The 25,169-nt window shown below is 39.9% G+C and overlaps 1 long non-coding RNA gene across 9 annotated transcripts in view; it reads right to left on the bottom strand.

Moving 5' to 3' along the window:
• The window catches only part of LOC137662180 (uncharacterized), a 56,278-nt gene extending 32,108 nt beyond the window's left edge, over positions 1-24,170 (bottom strand). For 6 of the 9 annotated variants that reach the window (XR_011047965.1, XR_011047963.1, XR_011047968.1 and 3 more), the window contains exons 1-3: positions 4,667-5,066; positions 2,233-2,302; positions 1,195-1,359 (exon numbers count right to left, since the gene is read on the bottom strand). This is a non-coding gene — a long non-coding RNA (uncharacterized lncRNA). Of the gene's footprint in view, positions 1-1,194; positions 1,360-2,232; positions 2,303-4,666; positions 5,067-21,071; positions 21,157-23,130; positions 23,209-23,924 lie in introns of those variants that run through there. The other 3 variants (XR_011047966.1, XR_011047964.1, XR_011047970.1) reach the window with 3 other exon arrangements.
• Between the last annotated feature and the right edge of the window lie 999 nt (positions 24,171-25,169).

The following is a 25,169-nucleotide window of genomic DNA, read 5'->3' as shown; positions in this document are numbered from 1 at the left end:
CAGGCATGGCTGTCACATAAAACCCTGCTGAAGGTAGTCACAAACCTAGAACAGTCCAATAAAATTGTTGCAAAATGAGAGGGCTGCAAGTGGCTAGCAATGTCAATGTATTTCATCTTCAGGAATTTGTCTCTGAGTGGATTGTTTAAGAATTTGCTAAGTGGCATGTGGCATTCTTCCCCATCCTCTCATTCCCAGAAGGGACTGCTGCCAGTCTGCCTATGCATGCTCAGAGTCCCGAGCAGCAACTTTGACTCAGATCTTAGTCAAGACTCTACGTCAAATCAATGTCTAAATATTACACTTGTTCTTGCACAGCATCTCAAAGCCTTTGACTTTTTCATCATTCAGATTCTCCTAATTTTCTGTCTGGAGGACAAAAGTATCCTTCTCTTTGTCCTTTGTAAATGCAGTCTTTTCCTCATTAAGCCTCTTCTGAATGCTCTTACACAGAGAAGTTCCCTAATCTGCTCTTTCAGTCATACCATACTTCTCTTAGAATTTCACCAGTCATTAAGTACCATGTCCCATCTACCATCTCTCATTCAGTATTGAAAACAAGGGGTCAGCTCCTTCCATCAGCCATCCCAGATGATTGTTTATATTATAGTCTAGCATTTGAAGCAAGCACCCTTTCTGTTTTCTGCTGTTCTGCTTTGAGGATTGTTCTGTACTAACCTGCAAAGCGGTGTTACTACTGTCCTTAGTGCCTCAGTTCTTGACTAGTGTGAAGCCTATGAAAAACTTTACAAGTTTTCGGGTGCCAGCACTAAGGACTGCACATTGATAGGGCTGACTGCGTGAGATTTGCTTACACAGCGTCATTTTAGGCATTGTGCACTTTCTGCTGCTGCTTCAGAGGGATGCCACCATTTCCCTAAGTCCTGTGTCAGTCCTGTGCAGTTATCTCGGGTGGTGGGAGGCATCCTAAATGACACTGGGCACCTTCATGTAGGCAACTGAATCCCTCTTATACTGTCTTGTTTCCTTGTATCGGCTTTCCTGACTTCATTCACAATTGTAATATATTAGTTTTGGGAGGGAGTGAAATGCAGCATCCATGAGAACTAAAAGTCCTATACGATGATGCACACAAAAATGATGTGATGAAGGCTGCTAATTAAATCCAGGTGCTCCAGCAGGACTGTGAGTAGTGGCTGGGACATGAAAACTGTGGGCAAGTGGAATACTCACCTCTCCACAGACAAGCAAGATGCTGGAAGAGAGCCCTGGCGTTTTGTGGCTGTAATCGACTGCCCTTCTGTTGATAGTATGTTTCTTCAACAAAATTGAGGCATAATCTTCACATCAGCTGTTTCCTGCCTCTAGTATATCACTAGGAGTGTACCACGGGTCACGCTAGGACAATATTATATGAATGTTCATTAGGAATTTAATTCCAGACTGTGCTCATTTTGTGTGCATCCTAATAATGAGCATTTTTGCACAATATTATAACTAAGTTTTTTATTGGCAGGAAAAACAAGCAGTGTAAGTCTATTTGAACAAGTGCTTACAGAAAATAGCCTCTAAATGTGTACATGTGGATTCAGAATTAAAACTTGATTTTTAAAAGTTAAAATAATTCAGCCATAATTCAGTCAGAAACTATACAAACTTCACCTTTCCAAGTAAAGAAATTGAAAATGCATAGTAATAGCAGTGCACTGAAATTTACAGGTTTTTCACCTGTTTTGAAGTCTAATTGTCACATGTTTGATGTAGGTGTTGATTTTGTTGAAACTGTATGTACAGCCAGTGCAAACAGTCCAATAATCCTGAGCCTTTATTTGGCTCCATAATAATTTTAATATCTTTCTCCACATTTATTGCTGGCAACATCATACCTCCACAGAAGTTGAGTTGTGCTTTTTGTGTCAGTTTTGTTCTTGATTTACAGGAAAGCTCTTTAATTGAACTCTTACGAATACACTGTGCATTCAGAACCTTTGCAAATAGAAGATGCATTTAAGATGTTAATATAGTCTGCACTGTGGAACATGGATGCTCACTGTCTGGTATGTAGAGCACTTAAATTCAAATAATGAAAATAATCAGAATATTTGCAACTCTCTATTACATGTTCACATGATTTGAGCATCAAGACTGTTAGAAGATGTCTTACAGCCTCAGACAGAACAAGTCTCTTTCACTCCCTGTCTCTCTAAGTATTCAGGGTTTTGCCTCACTACTGCTTCATTCATCTCACAGGCATATTTCGTCTTTCCTTACCAGAACATATTAATGGAGTTTTCCTGAAGGTCAGCCAAAGGGACAGACTGTGACATAGATTTCCAATATGCTGTAGGAAAATGAGAAAGGGACATGTGTGAAAACAGTACAATATCCTTCCTGTATTTTCCAAGTTGCACTACAAACTAGATGATGAGCAGAGTGTTTGTTTTAATGTGTTTTAATGGAAAAGATAATACGTTATAAAGAAAACAATTCTGGGTAATAAAAACATTTTTTAAGGGAACATAAACAACATCATAGAAAAAAAAAGATCATGGAATTAAAACTTCACTGTTCACAATGAGCCATTTTTCTGTGATCAATTACTTGTTTGCATATAGATATGAATTTTGCATTGGTAGGTGCAATCCATATCTTTTTACACTTCACATTTTGCTGTTTTTCACTTTTAACACCAGATGAGCCTCGCCAGAGTAGGCTTGGTTTGTAGGATTAGGGACGTAGTAGTCTGCAGTAAAACGATGAAGGAAATTTTGGGTGACTAGTAATTTTCACATAATTAAGGTTGTTGCTTGGTTTTGAGGTTTCTTATGCTCATTCTAACAACACAGGCGCAATTTTGCTTATAAATGGGCACAAGTATTTAGATTCAATATTAACTCTGTAGTAAGGTTTGTGTCAGCCTTTTGTAGCTTCTCTCCAAATCTCAGACTTTTTGCCAAACACAAGCGCATAGAACACAATTTTAAAAAACACTAGTGTTTTCTATTGTCTTTTCCTCATAATCTTCCTTGAGAAAGAAAATGGCATCTTGAGATAGTGTCTTCTCATGTAGGTCTTACACACCAAGACTGTCCTATGAGTTAGGACATGATCAACAGATATCCACCCATGCAAGGACACCAAACACATGCAAAAGCTCATTGTCTTATGCATGGTGTTGTTACCATAAGTACGTATGACATCCCAAAGACCTCAGTTGCAACAGCTGATGCTCTTCATTTGAGAACACACAAAAGCTTCCATATGTAGGAATAGACACTAGTAGCCAAGCATGGATATAGTAACAAATAACTATATTAGAAATAGCATATGCATAATGGAAGTCAGGATTTTTCTGCCTTTTTGCAGGTGCAAAAACAGAAGCCCAGGGCTGTGGAAACCAGCTGCCAAGGACCAGCTAGAGGACTGGTAGCTGAGCTGGGAACAAGCTCCAGACCTGTGCTCTGCCACCTGTGTCATGGTGGCTCTGCTGCATTCAGCTTTGCCTTCATGACAGAGAAATGGGTGAGATTTAGCAGGCTCCTCAGTCCCTCCCTCCTCTGATGAATACCATTAAAATATCAGCAGATACTGATTATCTTTTGAAGTGCAACCATGAGATATAACTGGAGAGGAATGTATGGCAAAACTGTTTTGAAACACTCCTGAACTTTGAAGGTGAGATGTAAATTCAAACTGTGGTCGAAGCCACATCTGCCTAGCAAAAAGTCTTGAAAGGAACAGGCTTTCTGTTTGAAGAACCTATTTTTGGTTCTCTGTGACAGCTACAACTGACCTTCTCAAATAATCTTCTTGTATCAATTTAAAGAATGTGTGGCCTCATTCCAAGGAAACTCTGGCAAATGTGGTGAGCTTCCTAGGAAGAGCATGATTTAGAAAAGGTCACAAATGGTATGCAAATCTGGCAACTGCTAGCTGGATTATTCCCCTTTAGTGTACGTATTTCTTTACAGGATAAATACCTCTTTAAAAGTATACAAGACCAGCTATCATTCCATCAGTACAAGTGAGGAGATGTTAGGTTTAGGTCACATTTTTTTTTTAAAACACATGGCTAGCAAGGCTGATAAATCACTTCTATGTACGTGAAACACACACTGACGTAATAAAATTGTGACACAAGCACCATGTAGTCTGGCCAAGCTAGAATTACTTTTAATTACTTCTGCTAAAATCCCAGTGATAGAAAAAATTTACAAGTAAAACTAGAAAAATATGCCCAAAAATCGCATCACCTCCTGTCTTCATTGGACAGCATTTTCAGTGTTTTTCAAAAGAAACAAGCAAATGAAGATGCTACATCGATGGCTTTTTGAAGACCTGAGAAAAAAATGACAGGGCTATATTCTGTATGAGTGACTTTTCTCTGGTCATTTTGGTATGGAATGAATTACTTAAATCCAAATGGGATTTGTTTTGGAAGAAATTCCCGTAAAAACACTTATACTATATGCTTGTTTGTCATGGAGTTTACAAGTGAATGAGGAGGAAGGGAGGTGGTAGCAGTTATTCCAATATAAAAACCAATGTAAATATTCACAAGCATTATACATAACACACATAAAATAGGTTAAGATAACTTAATTCATGTTATGAAATCATATTTTTTGAAAACAATAACAAATAAAAAAATCTGTCTGTACAATTTTAATTTGATCCCATGTGTTAAGATTCAGATTTTACTTACAAGATCACACAATTTTTTCTTCCCATATCTTTCGCCTGTAGAAGAATCCTGCTTTCTTTTTGCAGGGGAGGAGGTGAATCAAAGTGTCACACGTGAAGGCATCTCATACGCAGAGCCCTCTGCATCATTTTTCATCAACAAGAAGATGCACAGGGGAAGAAGTCAGAAGTGTTGAGATTAGAAAAAGAAGGTCCTGTGACTAAGGGAGTTGCATATTCCCCTGGAGAACAGGTTTCTATCCCTGCCTCTGCCAAAGGATTGCCGAGTAATGTTTATATCCAAGCACTAAGGTTCAGATGAGCTTTAGATGTTACTGCTGACACTGAAAAGACTATCAGTCAGGCATGTGGCTTCAGGAGAGAAAATCTAAGTTAGGTCCCCGTTTTCCCTCCACTCCTTGTAGAATGGGGAGCCTGAGGCAGATGGGAGCAGGTGTCACAACACCAAACATGCAGAATGGACATAAATCATCAGGAAGCACTGAATAGAGGTGTCCAGTTGCAACCCTTTCCTTTCTGGATGAGGCAGCTCCCTGAGACTGGGATTCATAGCCCAGAACCCTATTTGACTTCACTTGTCCCACTCAGCAGATGCCTAATCTACAGGGTAGTGCTCATATTCTCTAAAATGTATGATAACTAGGATGCTTACCCAAAAAACAGAAGCTATATTTCTGAGGCTTTTCTCAGCATAGCACAACTCAAATTTATATAATAATTTCTCAGGAGAGAAAACCAGTCTATCATAAGATCAAAAAACAAATAGAGATTTATAACCAATACATGCCTGGCTTGTCAACCCCACCAACGACATTTCTTCCCCTATGACCCAGTCCTGACCTTCATTTGTTTTGTCCTCTTTTTCTCCCACTTTCTTTTCCTTACTCTTGTGTCTTTCCCAGTCAATTCCAGGTTCCAGGACCTGTGTCAGTCCATTCCTACATTTCATCCAATAATTCATAGGTCCAGACTTCTTGGCCAGATACTACCCAGGCATTGGTTTCCTGCTAAAACATTATGAGCCTCTGGTTGCAATGTGTCCCTTAAGCTCCTTTATTTGTTCCCTTCCCAGGTTAGCTGTCTCTTTGGCTTTTGTAACATACATCTTCCTTATCCATGTTGTCTGTGCCTAGCTGAAGGGGATGTGAGCTGCAAAAAAGAGACATTTGAGTTCTCATGACCAAATATTTCCTCATAAGTATTTGGAAACATTGTGGACATTTTTTGGTAATATTTTAAAACTATTTAATTTTCAGCAGCCTGAAATTCCTTTTTTTTGTGTCTTTGAAGCATTTCTTTCAGCTTCTTCATGTACATTTTGGATTTGGGGGACTTGGGAGGAGAAGGGTGTGTTAGCATCTTCCCAGAACAAGTATTTTAATCATTGTGAGCACACAAGTGAATTGGAATCAGAAACAAATAGAAAATAAATGTTACGATTCATACTGCAATATTTCTAAAATAACTACGTCATAGTGAAGAAATTCCATGCATTCTGAACCACTATGTGTTTCTCTGCCTATGGTTTTCAATAGTAGTTATTGTCAAGCAACCACAGAGTCAACCTCCAGATGAGGCACATAGTGAGAGAGTTCAGGGAAATGCATACCTGAGAAAATGTATGTAGTTAGTAGTCAGCAACTACAGAGTGTCACTGCACCTGTGGTGGCTGACACTGTCTACTTCACTATCATGAACACAGAGCAAGGAAGTGCATGTAGAGCAAGGCATTATATTTATCATAGACAGTCATTTCCAAAATTAATAGGTCATATGTTGTGTTGTCATGTAGTTTTCACAGCTCAATGTTCATGGTAGAGAGACCATCCTTCCATAAAATGTACGAGCTCTAAGAAAAGGAGAAGGTCAGGAAGGACAGTACATTTTTGTCTCAGAGTGGCAAACCACACTGCAGTAATTTCAAGAAACAAACACAGGCAATCCTCTGCTATCTCACTTGCCTCAATTGCTTCTAAGTTAGGCTGAGGGAAGAAGGCTACAAGATGGGACCTGCCCAGTATTGAACAGTATTTCTAGTAGCATGTTTTCCTTACCCTTTCATCCTTGGTTGACCTGAAAACATACTGCAGTAAAGTTTTGTTTCTGGGTGTTCATCTCAAATTGCATTTCTAGCATTATTTTATACACTGCAAATTATATTACAGGAAATGTAAAACATTTCTGCAGTGTAATCTTTCAAGTGTTCTCAAAAGGAAAATAGTTCAATGGATATTTCTTTAACATCTGGCCTGTTTGATCTTTGTGAGAAATCATCATGTGAAGCAATATACTACAGAACCTTTCTATTTTGTATCATTCACCGATTACCTGTTTCTGGGCACTCTTGGAAACAGAACATTGCAATGAGGGATCAAACAATATTTTATATGTATAGAATTGTATTATTAAATTAATGTAATTCTCTTATTCACCTATGAAAAGTGGGTTGCTCTGCAATTCATAGATGGAAACAGAATGGTAAAGAAATCTCAGTTAACTGAGATAAAAGAGATTTACAGTACAAAGCCGGCATGAAAACCATTTTATCTTACTTCAATGGCAGCATATGATGCCTTTCTAAAGATGGACTGCAGTTTCCATTTTAGGATTCATTTACAGAATACTGTCATTACATAAACCACATGCTTTTTACTGTACTACTGAGTAATTAGTTATGGAAAATTCAGTTGTGCCAGCACTGAATTACATTTATAAACACTGAAAATGCAGCTACCCATCTAAAGGAAGAAAATGAACTGTTCAGCAATGTAAATAGTTTAGGAAAGAGATTTCTAACAGATCTTCAGATTGATGGCCTTTTTAAGGGAGGCACTGTGCCAAAGACATTAGATGTATTACGTAACATAAAAATAATTATCGCACATACACAAAGCAAAAAAACTAATCCCTGTCCTTGAAAAATGATGCTCCAGAAAAGCAGCCAGGTTTCAAGCTATACACGAGAATTCAAATGATTAACTTTATGGTTATGATTATTCTAAGATATGGTATTTTTACCACAGGGCTTAAAAAGCACAGTCATACACCTCTTGAATTCTGCATCTGATTATACATGAGAACAGTGCAAAATCCACTAAATTTCAAGATCACCTTGGGGCTGCAGTAGCAACAGTGTCATCAATTAACATTCCAGGGAAATTCTCAGTTTGGAAGGCAAAACAGGAATAATAAATATATAAGCACATATATCTAGACAAAAGCTCCAGGCTGAGTCTTGCATATAACATCTTGAGGTACAGCTTGAGTTTAAGGTCTGAAACTAGATTTACACACAGATGTGCAAACTACGTATGGATGTCTGTCCTCTGCTCAAGCAATACAAGTTCTTGCATAAAACTTGGCTCCTAATCACTATTTACCTGCCTTATGTTGCATTGTGTCTCTGAAAAAAAAAAAGAGAGAAAAAAAATAATTTTAAAAATGTATTCACACCCTTTTGAGGAACTGATGCTGTATGTGTTCCTTAGTTATACCGGTAATTTCACTAAACTGTATTTGGAAGAAGACAGCAATTAGACTTTAAGGCACATCTCAGCAAGTCATATGGTTTTAGCATAATCTTAGAGGCTTTAAAAAAAGATAAAAATAACAGCTCAGATATTTCTGACAATATATTATTAGAAAAATTAAAAAATCCTTTTGCATTATGGTCCCAGTAAGGAATTTCTGTTATAATAGTTGAACTTTATTATACCGTGTGGCTCAGCAGTGTCTCGAATAATGGCCAGACTCTCCAGCAGACTTAATGATTTAGTGGACTCTCCCCATCCAGTGTTTAATCTCCCAGTGTACTCTTCCTGGACAGTAGCTCCTGATGTTATTTAAACTGAGACTTTTGGTTTGAAAGCAGCAGTTCTACCTGACACAAAAGAAATCCTCCCTCTTGATTGAATCAGTAAGTTCTGTGTTAAGTGACAGCTTGTCTTATCTGGCAGTTTCTCCTTGAATATTTTGCTGGTCCCTCCCAGAAAACATAGAAATATTCTGGCAAAGGAATGGGACTGAAAAGAGGGTTCTTTGTTCCGAGTTTCTGTACAGCTTGACAGGGAAGATATAAAGATATCTGTAGGTCACTGAAGGTTAGTATTTCCTCTGACGTTATTGGTTTGACAAATGAAGAGAAAACAAACACCCCAACCGTAGGAACAGAATGGCAGCGTCATTGCAAATCCAGAAGCAGATAACACTGCTAAACAACTGAAGGTAAGATTTCAGTGGTATCCAAAGCAGCATCCAACTGAGGATCTGGATCAAAACTTTCTCTGGAGATTTATGTAGGACAAAGAGCTTTTCTGTTCTTTCTTTGGGCACCTGATGCTAAATCCAGATGGCTGACTCCTGGTATTGGACACAGTGGCTGCCCACTCATTTGTTGTGGAAACATTTTCCCTCAGCCAAAAGTAAGTCCATTTTGATATTATTGAACACAGATCGAGGGAGCAAGCAGCCACATTACTTGTTCAGTCATTCACATATTCATCTGAGTAAGTTAAGAAAATGAACCCATCAAATTTTCCTCTGTCTAATCAATAGACAGGCAACATAGTCACATGGTTTTAAATAAGATAAAAGGTATGTCCATATTAAATAGAACACTTCTTTTAAAGGCTTTCCTTTTTTTCTGTTTGTTTGGGTTTTTGATGGGGTTTATTTTCCCCTCAAATAAAGGGTGCTGCACTGTCTGTACTCTGTATAAAATGATTAGATGGAGTTACTATTCTTATCTGAAACCCATAAAAACAATTCTCCTTTATTTAAGAAGATAATAGCTGTTTCACCAGGTTTCATTCTACTTTAACTGAATTTATTGTAAAATAATTGTAAGAAGGTGTACTTCTTTAACATGCCACAAGCTATAATGAGACGAACAAAGACTGGATATAGGTCCTGTCCCTATCTCAGGACTGCTTAGCCTATACATGACGGCCACTGTCTAATTCTACATCCCACAGATTCATGGTTAAAAGACAGAAAAGGCTAAAGCTCTTACTATGCAGAGCCAGAACAAGCAGGCAAGTGATGCTTATTAGGGTGAAAAGGTCTCCCATGGCTTCAGCTAGACTTGGGGGTAATATTCCCTGCTTCATCGTCCCCCTTATTTTGCCTGACTGTGCTTTTCATGATCTCTGTTCCTTTTGCCGCCTCTTTTGCTGCAATTTTCAAGTCCTCCTTTGATCTCTTTTTTTTCCTGCCTCCATCCCTGTTATCTGCTCTCTGTCTTGAATATTTGACTTACATAATTATGGATATCTGAATAGAGTTAGATTTGAAGTAGTTACCCAGAATAGAGCTCCAGCAGGTCATTGTAATTGTCACTTTAGCAGTCATGGTATGCAGCGAGAGAAGATATAAGAGCAGTGACAGTTGGTCACAATCCAGTGACAGTCGGTCACATAATCCGCCAATGATACGTGTGTGTACTCTCTCTGACTTCCCTGATGAGTTTAAATCCAGAGAAGGGACCTGAAGCTTTCAAATTAATTGTAATGGAAAAGCGTGAAGGAGAGGAGTCAAAACCATCAGCCCATAAGGATTGCCCTGTTGTGTGAAGTGCAGAAGTCTGTCCCCAGCAGCGGCTGAAGGAGAGGATAAGTAGGGAAAAAATCATAGAATTATAGAATCATTTTGGTTGGAAAAGACCTTTAAGATCATCAAATCCAACCATTAACCTAACACTATAAAGTCCACCACTAAACAATATCCCTAAGCACCACATCTACTCGCCTTTTAAATACGTCCAGGGATGGTGACTCCACCACTTCCCTGGGCAGCCTGTTCCAATGCTTCATAACACTTTCGGTGAAGAAATTTTTCCTAATATCCAATCTAAACCTCCCCTGGCACAACTTGAGGCCATTTCCTCTCGTCCTATCACTTGTTACTTGGGAGAAGAGACTGACACCCTCCTTGCTACAACCTCCTTTCAGGTAGTTGTAGAGAGCGATAAGGTCTCCCCTGAGCCTCCTTTTCTCTAGACTAAACAACCCCAGTTCCCTCAGATGCTCCTCATAAGACTTGTTCTCCAGACCCTTCACCAGCTTCATTGCCCTTCTTTGGACTCGCTCCAGCCTCAATGTCTTTCTTTTAGTGAGGGGCACAAAACTGAACACAGTTTTCAAGGTGCGGCCTCACCAGTGCTGAGTACAGAGGGATGATCACTTCCCTACTCCTGTTGGCCCCACTATTTCTGATACAAGCCAAGATGCTGTTGGCCTTCTTAGCTACTTGGGCACACTGCTGGCTCATATTCAGCCGGCCATTGATCAACACCCCCAGGTCCTTTTCCGCCAGGCACCTTTCCAGCCACTCTTCCCCAAGCCTGTAGTGTTGCATGGGATTGTTGTGCCCCAAGTGCAGGACCCGACACTTGGCCTTCTTGAACGTCATACAGTTGGCCTCAGCCCATCGATCCAGACTGTCCAGATCCCTCTGCAGAGCCTTCCTACCCTCAAGCAGATCAACACTCCTGCTCAACTTGGTGTCATCTGCGAACTTACTGAGGGTGCACTCGATCCCCTCGTCCAGATCATTGATAAAGATATTGAACAGAACTGGCCCCAGTACTGAGCCCTGGGGAACACCACTTGTGACCGGACGCCAAATGGATTTAACTCCATTCACAACAACTCTTTGGGCCCAGCCATCCAGACAGTTTTTTACACAGCGAAGTGTACACCCGTCCAAGCCATGAGAAGTCAGTTTCTCCAGGCAAATGCTGTGGGAGACGGTGTCAAAGGCTTTACTAAAGTCCAGGTAGACAACATTCACAGCCTTTCCTTCATCCAGTAAGTGGGTCATCTTGTCAAAGAAGGAGATCAGGGTAGTCAAGCAGGATTTGTCTTTCATAAACCCATGCTGACTGGGCCTGATCACTTGGTTGTCCTGTACGTGCCTAATGATGGCACTCAAGATGATCTGCTCCATAATCTTCCCTGGCACCGATGTGACCCTGACGTTTTATGAGATGCATTTCCTTTGCCCACTCCCATCATCCAGAGTGGATAAAGCAGAGGTGAACTCTCTGGCACTCCATGTTCTCTATATGAACTGGTTGTCCATGGATTTATCTAATCCCTGTTGAACCAGCAAATGCTCTCTGTATCTACAACTGTCTGTGGTAGCAATGGTCAGCAGTTTACTACCTATGGTGTAAAGAAGTATTTTTGTTTTTTCACCTATTTTAAACCAGTCTCTTACTGGTTCCTTTGAGAATCCTTTGGTTCGTACACAGCAGTGATCAACACTGTCACTCCTTCACTATTTTCATAATTCTATGAAACTTTTTCAACTGACCCTCTCAGCTATCTCCTCTCCAAACTGAAGAATCCCATACTTTCTAGTCTCTCCTTGCTTGATCTGTTATTAAACACTGGGCAATGAGAAAAAAATGATGGCAAACCTGGGTGGCAAAGATGTCAGTGTGCCTGAAAGGTCCTGGGAAATGAGAGTGTTTTGAAAAATCCCGTTATTTGCCTGAACCGCACTTCTTTTCCAAGCTCGGTGAGCAAGGAGTGCTTTGTCACTCACAGTCCAAAACCAGGTTTTCTTTCCTGCCTTTATATGACACATTAAGAGCTTTTTGATTCTTCAGACTTTTCATTCCTCTTTCTAACATATTCTGCTACGGCATAGGATGTCAGGGTCTGGAGGACACCAATATGCCTTACTTGCCTTGACCGGACACCTGGGGTGGGCCCCACCCTGCCCACAGCCCAGAACCCCATTTCATCCCCCTGGGGCCGTCAGTCCCTGCTCCAGTGATGCCCCAGCAATGCTGGGCTCCAGCTCTCCACAGTCCTGCCCTGCCCAGCCACACGCCCCACTGATCTGGACTCTGACCCACAGACTGACACACAGCTTGACCTCAGACCCACCTCATCACCATGAATCTACCTGGTGATCACTGGCCATGATCCTGATGCTGACCTGACACTTGGCTTCCAGACTTTGGACCTGCCCCGTCACCACACACTTGCCTGATGATAACCTAGGCTCTGGGCTAAAGCTGGCTGACACTTCTGGGTCTTCCCTGCTCCCTTGCTGGCGGTGGTGGGACAGGCACTACCCCACTGGTTCCCTGCCCAGCTGGCCGTGGTATTGAACTCAGCTGCTGGCTCTCCAGCCCTCAGGGAGCAGCCAGCCCCTACTGCACCCTGATGTGAAAGGTAGAGAATTCTGTAATTACATTCCCAATGCATGAAAAAGCATACAAAGCACTGAAATTATCTTTAATCTGCCTTTGTGCTGTTGCACATGACAATTACCCTGAAGACAAAAGGATACAAACAAGAGGGACAGGAGATGCCAGAGAGAAAGAAGATGGGCAAGAAATGCATATTCCCTCTTTGCCTGCTGGGCTTCAGAAATACTTTAAGTTGTATGTACGTACCAAATCGAGATAAATACTGACATTTCAAACTCACTCCTTTACAGAATTTTTTATAGAGATGCTTTCAACACTTTATATTCTGCCTTCAGTATCCCTATACTCTAACATTTTTAATGAGGCTGGAAAAAAGAATAATTAATAGGGACCAAAAAAAACCCCTGTTATTGCTTAATATCTACAGGATGTATAGAAGCGGCTTTTAAAACAGCCAATAGCAGACACAAAAACAACTGGCAATGCAGCTAAAACTCTCTCAGAATCCTATACCCTCCTCAGCTCTAGGACTGAGTCAGGAAGTCCAGCACATTGAGAAAAGAATACCTTTCCAAAAAATCCTAAATTTTTGTGTACTTTACTGTTATCAATGTTATGATGGCACTAAGATGTTAGTTTTGTACGTCTGTAACAAAAGCCATCATTATAGGTTGCTACTGGGCCATTGTAATCAAAGGAAATATAAAGACTTGAAAATTAATCCCAAATGAATGGATTCATTCATTTGAAAAAAAATCCAAATCAAACATCCCAGATGTTTGAATCCCAAATATTTCCTGAGATACATGGTTGTTGGAAGCACTTGGAAGTTTTAATTAAAACTTTGTTTACAGAATGAATGCTGATTCTTAGAACTGCTAGCTACCGTCAACAAGCTACCTGGACTGACGAGGCAAAACAAAAAGTTAGAGAAATCGTCTGGATTCAGAGTTTTTAATATTACTGTGGAGAGTGTGGATTTGCCAAATAACCATATTTGGGAATGCTGTTTAAAAAGGCTAAGAATGTTAATAAAGTTATGGGAATATCAGGTCAAAGCTAAATAGATGAAAGAATATCCATTGGCACATGTACCAACAACTGCATCACAACCAACTCAGGAAAGCACCGCTGTATCAGTTACAGCCACTTCATATTCTTCAACGCTTTTCTTTACCAATGTAAGGGATTAAAAATATGTGGATTTTTTTCTTGCTTTGGGTTGTTGGTTTTTTTTGTGGAAGGCTTAATTTCTAAAATATCCACTTAATGTCAGATAAAGTTAACAGAAGTCATCTGTGAAAAAAATACCCAACCACAATAATCAATGGAAATTTCTTAAAGTGGCTGGCAGCCACTCCTGTGGTTCTCTCCATTTTCTCCCCCGCTCCTCATCAGCTCTGCTGTGGGCTGTCTCTGCAAGTACTGTGGGACCCCAGTCCCCTTTGAGGGCTGTCAGTGGGCTTGGCTTGTTGTGGTCTCAGGGGAAAGAGATATTGCCACCAAGGCCACAAAAAGGTAAGGCTCCTGAAGGGTTCACACACGTCAAATAATAAAGCTCCTTACTAAGATGATTCACACACTACTTATGTTAAAAACACGGAGTATTTTATTAGAAATTAAGACAGCCATGAGTCTTGAGTGGGTCTCTAGGGTCAGCCCTATCAACACAACCAAGTAGCTTCAACCCTTTGTAGTGCCAGTGGGAGCCACATCTCTGCCCAGACCTCACAGCCTCCACACTCAGGCTCCACTTTGCCCATTAACAAGTCTTTTCTTGTCAAACAGCTCAACTGAAGGAGTCTCCATGGCTCTCCTACTTTGCCTCCCTCCAGAGTACAACACCTCCCCTGCCCCAACACAGGCTTTTCTTCCCTGTTCTGTTCTGTGGAGGCAAGGAAGTCCTTTGCTGGGTGTCAAGCCAGTGGTAACACTGAATGGTCACACTGCCAGCATATCCAAATACACTGTGAACTGGATCTGTTTTGTTCACATTTCACAGGAAATTAGTGTAATAACTAGATCCAAGAAGGTGAAAATATATTATTTTGACCAAAGTAAAACATTCATTTCTACAGGATCAGACATCTCATCTTTACAACTTCTTCCCTTCAAAAGATTACAAATGTACAAGTTAAAATGACAAGGTAAAAAAAAAATAATTTCAGGAGGACTGAAACTAAATATTTTGGAACAATTTGCTTAACACTCAAAAAGCTCAAATTCATTCCTTCATCCTTATTTGGAAGGTAACAAAATATCAAAAACTTAGGATTGCCTATGGTACTGAAGTTTAACGTTTCATACAGATCTAACAGGCTACAACACCGTGCAGCAAGCAGGCTACCAGGAGGGTTGTGTACTCTTCAGTATGCCACAGTTTTGTCAGAGGACAGGAGTTTCTTCTCTGACTGTATGACTTGGTATATCTTTGGCTAACTTTGTTTCCCTTACCAAGTAATTGTAAGTACCAGCAACATCAAACTTACAGCATGTCTTCAATTTTTCAGCTGCTTTGAAACATTTGGTTTGTGGCTAGGCCCTATCAAATACTCTGTAAGCATCAGAAGGCAAAGATGGGAGTCATCACAACAGGAAAGAAGAACGCAAGTAATATGTCATTGTGGGAACCAGATTACTTTTCTGGGCCCTTGTCACTAAAAGCTGCAGCTGTCATCCCTACTTGCTGGGCCATTTCTTTCATGCCGATCCTTGGAAAGTGAGTCATGACTCACTTCCTCTGGTCCTGATGCTTCCTCTGAGCAGGGAGACGTTGCTCGCTGCCTAGCGACCATGTTTGTACATGTGATGGCTGCTCATGCTTGTCACAGAGGAATTTTCTGCCATGAATCCTAAGACAATGCTTGAAAATAGCATGTACATCAGAGCTACAGTTCCCTGGCATTGCTTTCATGTCCTAGTTTTGGAGCAATGGTTAATTAGGCCACCCTATCTTACTGGAAAATTTTCACTCTTCCCTCTTACTCAACTCTGTATTTCAGCAGAAAAATTAGAAACCACATCAAGAGCCTTCATTTTTCCTTTCCTAAACAAAATCAGGCTGCCAACAACTCAAAAGTCTCGAAGAGAGACATAGTGGTCCAATGTGGGGATTTTTTTCTTGCAGTGCTGGACTCTGTAAGGGCACAGTATTGTGGGAACACAATCTGCTTCAAATTTTAGCATGAACACCAGTTTTCAGTTCAACCAATATTTCTTCAGAAATCCAGGCTTACTGAAATAATATTTTAACAGTTGTCTAAAATCAAACGCTTATTCAGACAGTGTTCCAGCTCAATTTTCTATTGACCAAGCAGATACATTTCATAGAATCATAGAATAGTTTGGGTTGGAAGGGACCTTTTAAGGTCATCTAGTCCAACCCCCTTGCAATGAGCAGGGGCATTTTCAACTAGATCAGGTTGCTCAGAGCCCCATCCAACCTGACCTTGAATGTTTCCAGGGATGGGGTGTCTACCACCTCTCTGGGCAGCCTGTTCCAATGTCTCACCACCCTCATTGTAAAAAATTTCTTCACAGAATCACAGAATCACAGAATGGTTAAGGGTTGGAAGGGACCTCTGGAGATCATCTAGTCCAAGCCCCTGCCAAAGCAGGTTCACCTAGAGCATGTTGCACAGGGTTGTGTCCAGGCGGGTTTTGAATATCTCCAGAGAAGGAGACTTCACAGCCTCCCTGGGCAGCCTGTTCCACTGCTCTGCCACCCTCAAAGTAAAGAAGTTCCTCCTCATATTTAGATGGAATTTCCCATGTTTCAGCTTGTGCCCATTGCCCCTTGTCCTGTCACTGTCTTCCTTATATCTATTCTAAATCTACCCAGTTTTAGTTTAAAACCACTACCCCTTGTCCTATCACAATAGGCCTTGCTAAAAAGTTTGTCCCCATCTTTCTTATAAGTCCATTACAAGTACTGAAAGATTGCAGGAAGGTGTCCCTGGAGCCTTCTCTTCTCCAGGCTAAACAAACCCAAACCTCTCAGTCTTTCCTCATAGGAGAAGTTTTCCATCCATCTGATCATTTTTGTGACCCACTCCAACAGGTCCATGCCTTTCCTGAACTGAGGGCCCCAGAGCTGGATGCAGTACACCAGGTGGGTACTCATCAGAGCAGAGCAGAGGGGCAGAATCAGCTTCCTCGACCTGCTGGCCACGCTGCTTTTGATGCAGACCAGGATACGGTTGGCTTTCTGGGCTGCAAGCACACATTGCCGGCTCATGTCCAGCTTTTCATCCACCGGTACCTCCAAGTCCTTCTTGGCAGGGCTGCTCTCAATCCCTTCAGCCCCCAGCCTGTATTGATAGCAAGGGTTGCCCCAATCCATGTGCAGAACCTTGTCCTTCAGACATGTGCTTGGTCACTGACCACAGATCAGGCTGGCCAGCTGCATAAGACAGAGCAGGAGAGAGCTGTCACATCTGGTGTAAATAAAGTGCATATTGTAGATAGATGAGTTTCAAGCAGAATGCAGCAGGTTTGATAAGGCCGGCCTTCCCAAAAACCATCTTGGTTAAGAATTGAAGCACTTGTAATCTGAAACAGTGAAATTATTTCCTCTGCGGAAAACCACTAGGACCTGCAGAACCAGTATCACTTTACAAATCTGCCAACAAATGGTTTATTAAACCAAAGGAGTTGACTGATCTCCTAGGAAAACATGGATTTTGTACAGCAGCATGACCTTTAGTCAGACAGGTATTTTATAGATATTATTTCCATTTATAATTACCTAAAATAATGTCTTATTATTGTTGGCTGTGATTTCAATAAAGAACCCCGATATTTGAAAGTATTCTGGAGTGTGAGAAACAGGATGCATATATAGCACACCTCGGTGCTGGAACGGGTGACTGTTAAAAGACCATTTCATTGATGTGTTCTGCAGAAAACCTCCAGCTCCAAGGTGAACACATTCTGTGTTGGTAGCCAACATTCCTGAAATACATCATAGTTCACAAGTAAGAACTTCTCTCACATCCTGTAAGTCTGCAGAATGGGAAAACATTGCTCCATAATAGAACTTATTTTCATGACTATAAATGAACAAATATCTCCAGAAAAAAATAAAAGGCAAGGATATGTATTTGTTGAACAATGCTAAGTGATACATTTTGAGAAAAATCACAACACAGCCTTGGAGGATAATTTTGCAAAACACATAGGCTTTTGTAAGTCAGTGGATTTTTCTTTTTTCAGAATTAAGTAGTACTCTTGACAAAAATTTGCTGACTTCTTCCACTAAGCTGTCACGTGACTGGAAACAGTTACGTACCACTAGGATTTTTCAGTGTTGCTCTCTTATCATAAGTCAGGTAATACATCTCCTCACAATTAAACAAAAAAGGAGGTGGGAGCATAGAAAGCTTTGTTCATGCCACGACAGAGCAAGAACCTGACACCCAGGTAGCAGGCAGCAGTCACCGTGCTCCCCGATGACAACGCTGTATGCTACACAAGACACAGCTTCTGACACAAATTTCAAAGACCTTGAAACAAGTTCTGATCATATTTAGAAAGCAGTCAGTAACACTTACTTTAGATAGCCAGTAAAGGATGAATCCAGGCATAAATGCACAAAGTCGTTTTTAGAACTCAGTCATCCTGAGTGAGGATGCTCCACTCCATTATAAATAAGGGTTTACATATTTAGCATTTAGCATTGAAAATGATGATGTCTATATTTATGGTATTATTATCAACCACATTTACAATGTATTCTCTCACAGGCAGTACTGGAGTTAGATTGGACAATTACAGTATTTACAGAATTACAGTTTTGTTCCTGTATTTCAGCCTAAATTAAACACCAGAAACTTTTGTTTTTCCAGAATAAGTGCTTATCTATCAGAAATTATTAGTTTTATTCTCTTTGACGTTACACTGCCATTATTTCTTTTACATCACATAGTGTATTTCTAATTTCTACCAGTGCAAATGAAAGAAAACTCAAATCTTCTGTTTCTCACTATGCATTCAATAAAATGTTCTGCCACTGCCTCAGATCTCTATCTGGAAGTTAATGATCTCATTACACTTTCTACAGGAATGCTGGAATAACCCCGACATCCTGATTTTAATTACTTTTAAAAACTCCATTGAAATTAAAACATCTCCGGGGCAGTTTTGCTGCTGCTGAGTTCAGGTTGAAGATTAGATATACTTCCCTACAGTCAGGAGAACTATGTAAAAAAACCAAGTTTCCTGTCGCTGTTGTTTGTATCGCTTTAAAAATTACACCCAGATTAAACACACATGTTCTGAAAAGCCTAACAGGTACATCTTTCACATAGTGCCGTCACAGAAAGTCACATATGGCAAGCACTGATTTTCAGGAAGGCTCTGTAAGTTTTAGCAGTCAGAATGTGTGCCATTCAATATGCTTCATTTTGCAAGAGTAATGCAAACTCCAAAGTCCTGTCCTTCTGACAAAGAACTAAGCGATAGTTTGACAGTGAGCTCTTAATGTGTATCCAAACCATAAAGGCCTAACTGAATATCTGTTTGGCGGGTGGATAATTCCCATAGACTCCTTGTGGTCTTAAACTGGGACCACAGTGAAAAGAAGTTTCTGGAATAAAAATGGCTATCCCTTCAAAATACTTTTGCAAAGCAAAATCAACTATGTCATTTTTAGGGACTCCTTATGTGAGAATAAGAGGAATAAGAGAACAACTAAAGTAAAAAAAAAAGCTTTCTGTCACTTACAAAGATAATTTGGTAATAGACTCAGTAAACTGGAAATCTAGAAATCGTATTAGAAAATAGGTTTATTTTAAGCTAACGCTGCTTAAGGTAGGTATTTTAACTGTGGATCAAGGTCTTGATGTTTCACTGCCCCAGAGTATAGGTCTTCTCTATACTATTAATATATTTTATTGCTACTCCAGAAGTAAAGTCAGATGGCTTAAGCAGTTTTAGAAGGCACTTCGAATACATTTCAATTTATATAAACATTAACTATCTACAAGTTCTAAATAATCCCTTAAATTGTCTTTTGTGAACTGCAGGAACTTGAGAGTCAGGAATATACAGAGAATACACAGAATGACAGAGGTAGTACTTCCAGGAGTTATCTGGAAAGTGAAAAAAGGGAAAGAGTTTGAAATGCCCTACTCTTCTGGGGATGATGATCTTTAACATGACAGTTTAAAATAATGCTCTTATTTCCAAAATAAGAGCCATATCTGAAAAGTTAGTCTGTTGTTGTCAGCTGAATTTGGAATCCCATCTAACAAGTCTTGGGTAGGGGAGGAGAATAATCTCTGCTCCTCATATCTGAAACAAATCAAGTTGTTTAAAAAAAAAAAAAAATCTCCCTTCACAAGGTCTTGGAGCAGTTCAATAGTTTGCTGAGCTTTTGAGGAACAAGTTTGTACATGACCCCAGGACTACAAGCATAAGCAGAGTGCAATTACTTGGATAGGGAATTTGTCTCTGATAAAGGTTACTGTTTCTTGACTCCATCACCAGATGTAATAATTTCATTCTGCTGTCCAACTGAAATGGATCCCTTCTCTTAATGTACTTATTGTTCCACAGACTTATCTTTCATATATTTAACTTTTCATAGAAGGATTCCAATACAATTTAGAAAATACTTTTCCTCACTTTTGCTTCCTCAACAGGCATTTTTCAGGTGAGCCAACTGAAAGACAAGAGATCTCTAAGGACACATTAGCAGATCGTTGGCAAGGAATGGAAGCCGAGAACCTAACCTCTGATTTAACAAGGAGAAGAGTATCCAATAAGTAGATATACCCATCTATATATTTTTATGAATTTATGTCCTTGTTTTGGAGAGGTTTGTTAGTATATGCATTAAAAATAATCATGAAATTATGCCAAAAATGCTATATTCTACCCCCAATTTAGTTTTTAATTCATGGGTATCATATAGCAAATTTCTTAATGACTAGGGATTTTTATTCCCTTCTAGGAATGAATAAACATAGCTTAGAAAAATAAGAAGTATCTGAGAAGAAGTGTATAAAAGTACAACCAACTCCTTTTCAGGGATATGCATTCTGGACAGTTCTATAAATTCATTTGTTTGCTTTTTATTTTTCAAAGAGAATAGATTTCCCCCCTTCCCACTCCCATGTATAGCAGACAACAGAAATTTTTCTGTTTCTATGAGAAAAGTTATTCTTGTAGGTCCCTAAGTTCTCATCAAAAAGGTTAGCAAAATACCACAATTTAACAAAAGCAAAAAAAAACCACAAACCTCGGTTATCCTGAAAACAAGTCCAAACCTCCTACTCAGAAAGCCTCTGCCAAATTACAGCACAAAATGGTCCCATGATGAGAATCTTGAAAAGCAAAAGTGAAGTTTTAGTTTACAGAGAAAAAAAACGAGTAAGAGAAAAACTTTGCATGATAATCTGAAAAAAAAATGTAACTTGCAACAGAAGGAGCATAAATCATAGCAAGTTATTCTTGTTCTAAAGCTTATTTTACTATGACCTGGTTGAATAATGCTTTGTTTCGGAATGGACCTTAATTAATAACTGAGACCTGAATGCATCAGAAATCTGATTCAGATCCAGTGTGAGAATGTGTAAATTTTATGTCATAATGCAAAATAAATTTTTAAAAAAATAGTGAATCTATCAAAATTATTAACTTGGCCCTAAGCTACCTATATTGTCACATAAGATTCTAGGTAGAACTTAACTATATCCTTAAAGCACTTTGCATTTAACTCTTCATGCATTTAACGTGAACAAAACACACATTGATTTTCTACTATATTGTCCAGAGGAAAAAGTCCTAGATCAAATCTGCAGAAAATTTGTCAAGGAAACTCTGAATACATGAAGACTGATGACAATAGAAACTCTCAGATTTCCATAGGAAATAACTTTTCTTTGTGTCCATCCCTCAAGAGCTAGAAACTTTGGTAATTCCTTATAATTAATATCTCATTCTGCCCACAAATAATACCCAGACTTTTCTAATTGATTACTACCATAATTAAATTAAACTCAGAACAATTATTCCCAGCTTGTATTTAATTTCAAGTCTGTTCCTTATGTTGTGGACCAGAAGTGAGGCTTGTGCACTCTTAGTGTTTCTGTTTTCTTTATAGTATGAATGGATCTTGTAAAATATATTACCCTTCTCTACAAACCTTGTCACACTCATATCGATATATGATGGATACAACATTCTTTTAAGGATTTTTTTTTTACAGTTTTGCTATGGTTATCATAGAATTAAAGAATGTCCTGAGTTGGAAGGGACACACAAGGATCATCGATTCCAACTCCTGTCCCAGCATAGGACAGCCCCAGAATTCACACCATGTGTCTGAGGGCATTGTCCAAATGCTTCTTGAATGCTGTCAGGCTCGATGTCATGACTGCTTCCCTGGGTGCTCCACCACCCTCTGAGTGAAGAACCTTTTCCTAATATCCAACCTAAACCTCCCCTAGCATATCTTCCTGCCATTCCCTCGAGTTTTGTCACTGGTCACCAGGGTGAAGAGGTCAGCACCTACTCCTCCACTTCCCCTTGTGAGGAAGTTGTAGATGGCAATGAGGTCTCCCCTCAGTCTTCTTTTCTCCAGGCTGAACAGACCTAGTGACTTCAGCCGCTCCTCATACGGCTTCCCCTCTAAACCCTTCACCATCTTTGTGGCTCTCCTCTGGACACTCTCTAGTATCTTCATACCCTTTTTATACTGTGGTGCCCAAAACTGCACACAGTATTCAAGGTGACGCCATAGCAGTGCAGAGTAGAGCGGGACAATTGCCTCCCTCGACCGGCTAGCAATACTATGCTTGATGCACCCCAAGACATGGTTGGCCCTCTTGGCTGCCAGGGCACACTGTTGACTCATGTTCAAATGTATCAATTTGTGGTTGTGGACTATTCCTGAGAGTCTGTGAAGAGGAAGTAAAAAAAGAGCAAGTCTATTTCAAGAGGCTTAAATTTTTTATGCATGGTCGATGTTTCCACTGGAAATCATCTCGGGAGGTGCAAATCATAAAAAAGTTGAATATTTAGGGTTAGCCAATGCTAGGCCATTACCAACTGCAATGTACTCATTTGGTACACTCATGACAACTGGCCCTTACAAATGAAACCTCCACATCACAGCACTTGCTAGTTATCCCCCAGACTGCTTAAGAATTTTGTGCACTGGAGCACACATGCACACACAAATACAAATGGAGAAAGACTACAACAAGTAATAAGGAAGGCTGAAGGCACAAACACAAGAGCTGAAAACGTGACTCTCTTTGGGCACCTTCAGGAATTTCCTAAAGTTGGGTACAGACCTGTGAGCGAGCCACAGAAGAGAGAGTCATGCAGCACCTGGATCCTTCAAGCAAAAAACAGTGTGATAACATTGTTACCTGAAATGCAATTGACAGTGTCTCAGAGCCTGCCTTTGTATGGGTTTTGGATACATACTTGCTATGAACTTCACTTATTTTCAGTACTGCCAGCAGTTCAAAGAATTTCAGTTTTATTTTGGAACGTAACAAGTTCCATTCTTTCATTTACTGAAGTTGGCTAAAGCGACACATTAATACCTAAAGCATTATTATGTTATTTTAGTAAAAGGATTATTCCGAAGCCACTGAGGAGCACAGCCTGCTGGTATGCATGCACACCGTGTGCCCAAGTAAGGGAGCAGACAGACCTGTACCTGAGGACAGGCTAGTTTGAATTCCACAATTTTTATACATTGTAGTCTTTTGCCACTGACAAACTAAAGACAGAATTTATACTCTGTTTCCTAAAGAGGTAAGTTAAAAAAACAAAAAAAATTTTTTAAAAAGAAGAAAAAATAAAGACAGTCATTATTACGTTCTTTAGGACACTCTTAAAAGACACTATATTATTAAATTTTGCCATATTTTCATGCCAGGTCTCATTTTTTTCTGCTGCTTTGTGCAGAAGTGCAGCACAGACGACTACTGAAGCTCTGTGTACATCTCTCCTTGCTTTCAGCTAGCAAGGAAGCAGTGTTCTGGATTTGGTCTATATTAGCTGCTTCTACATGGTAAAATGTAGGTTTTGATGCTAATTCTTTAACTGTTAAATCAAAGAGCAAAACAGTTTGTACCTGGAAGTGTCAACAAGACTCAGAAGACGCTGGTTGTTTGAACTCAATCTGAATTCAGGTTGCCTACAGATGCTGGCTGCTTGAAACAGATGACACAGGAGTCATTTTAAGAAGGTCTCAAGGTGTTCCCTGCTGCCTCCTCTTGCCTGAGCCAGAAGGCAGAACTGGAGGCTACAGGGAGTGCGGGGCTTCACCTGTACTGCGAGGGGCAGCTCTCTGGAGCATGTGCACTTGGTGGACCTTTCATTTCCCTGGGGAAGATCTTCAGGTATACGACCGAGTCAGCCCCAATGTCACTCTAGCAAGATGATACTGTACACAAACAACAACTTTGGCCTTTATGCCACCCTGATAGCTGCTGCTGTCCATCACAGTGTAGATGCTTGCCTCATGATCACTAGTGAGGGATTCAATCTTACATCTCACCTAGAAGATGGCTGGAGGTATGAGATTCTGATGATCCTCATTTTTATTCATTCACACATTACTTTTGTTGACTTTGAGTTTCCCTGACATGTTAAAACATTCAGATGAACATTGACCAGACCTTGGTCCTCTGGACATTACTTTCCCAAGGTCTATAGACCTTGAAAAAGTTATTGATAAAATTTTGTGGCCATGTTAGGCTCTATTCTCAGCAAACTTGATAAAAGGGGTCTTAATGCCAGGGAAATCAGGTTAGCTACCTCTGGTGTATGACAGTCCAGATGTGTAAAAATTACAGTGACAGATAAGATGGATGAAAGTAGCATCTGAGAATGATAATGCAGATGCTTCAAAAGTGTCTTGCTTTCTCTTTATCATGCAGCAGTGGTATAAAAGAGACACATACAGCAGACAAGGTATATAGTCCAAAGCAAAAGGCTTTTGACATGAATTCTCTGTAATTGTAATGAAGTTACAGATATTTTAAGCATCACTTTAAAACACAGAGCTGATGTAGAATACTTGAGAAGGAGAACAAAAAAGTGGTGTTCTAATAACTAAACCAAACACTTAAATACAAAGACACAAAACTACTTTCTGTGTGGTATTTGGTCCTTGACAGGTTGCAAACAGGCTGGTTTTGTCTTTATTTTCTGGTTCTGCAGACTGTACTCTAAAAAAAGAATTGGTCTCAGAGTCCAAGAGCAAGTCATCTGCAAAGTTAATTTTAATGACGGAATGCAGATTGTTGTTCATTCGTTTTTTGTATATGTTCTGCTTATCTTCACAACGGTAAATATCTCTGGAATGTCAGGATTA

The sequence above is a fragment of the Nyctibius grandis genome, chromosome 4, assembly GCF_013368605.1.
Source record: "Nyctibius grandis isolate bNycGra1 chromosome 4, bNycGra1.pri, whole genome shotgun sequence".
Lineage (NCBI taxonomy): Eukaryota > Metazoa > Chordata > Aves > Nyctibiiformes > Nyctibiidae > Nyctibius > Nyctibius grandis.
Note: the sequence above shows the minus strand (reverse complement) of the source record. Positions and strands in the feature narration are given on the sequence as shown.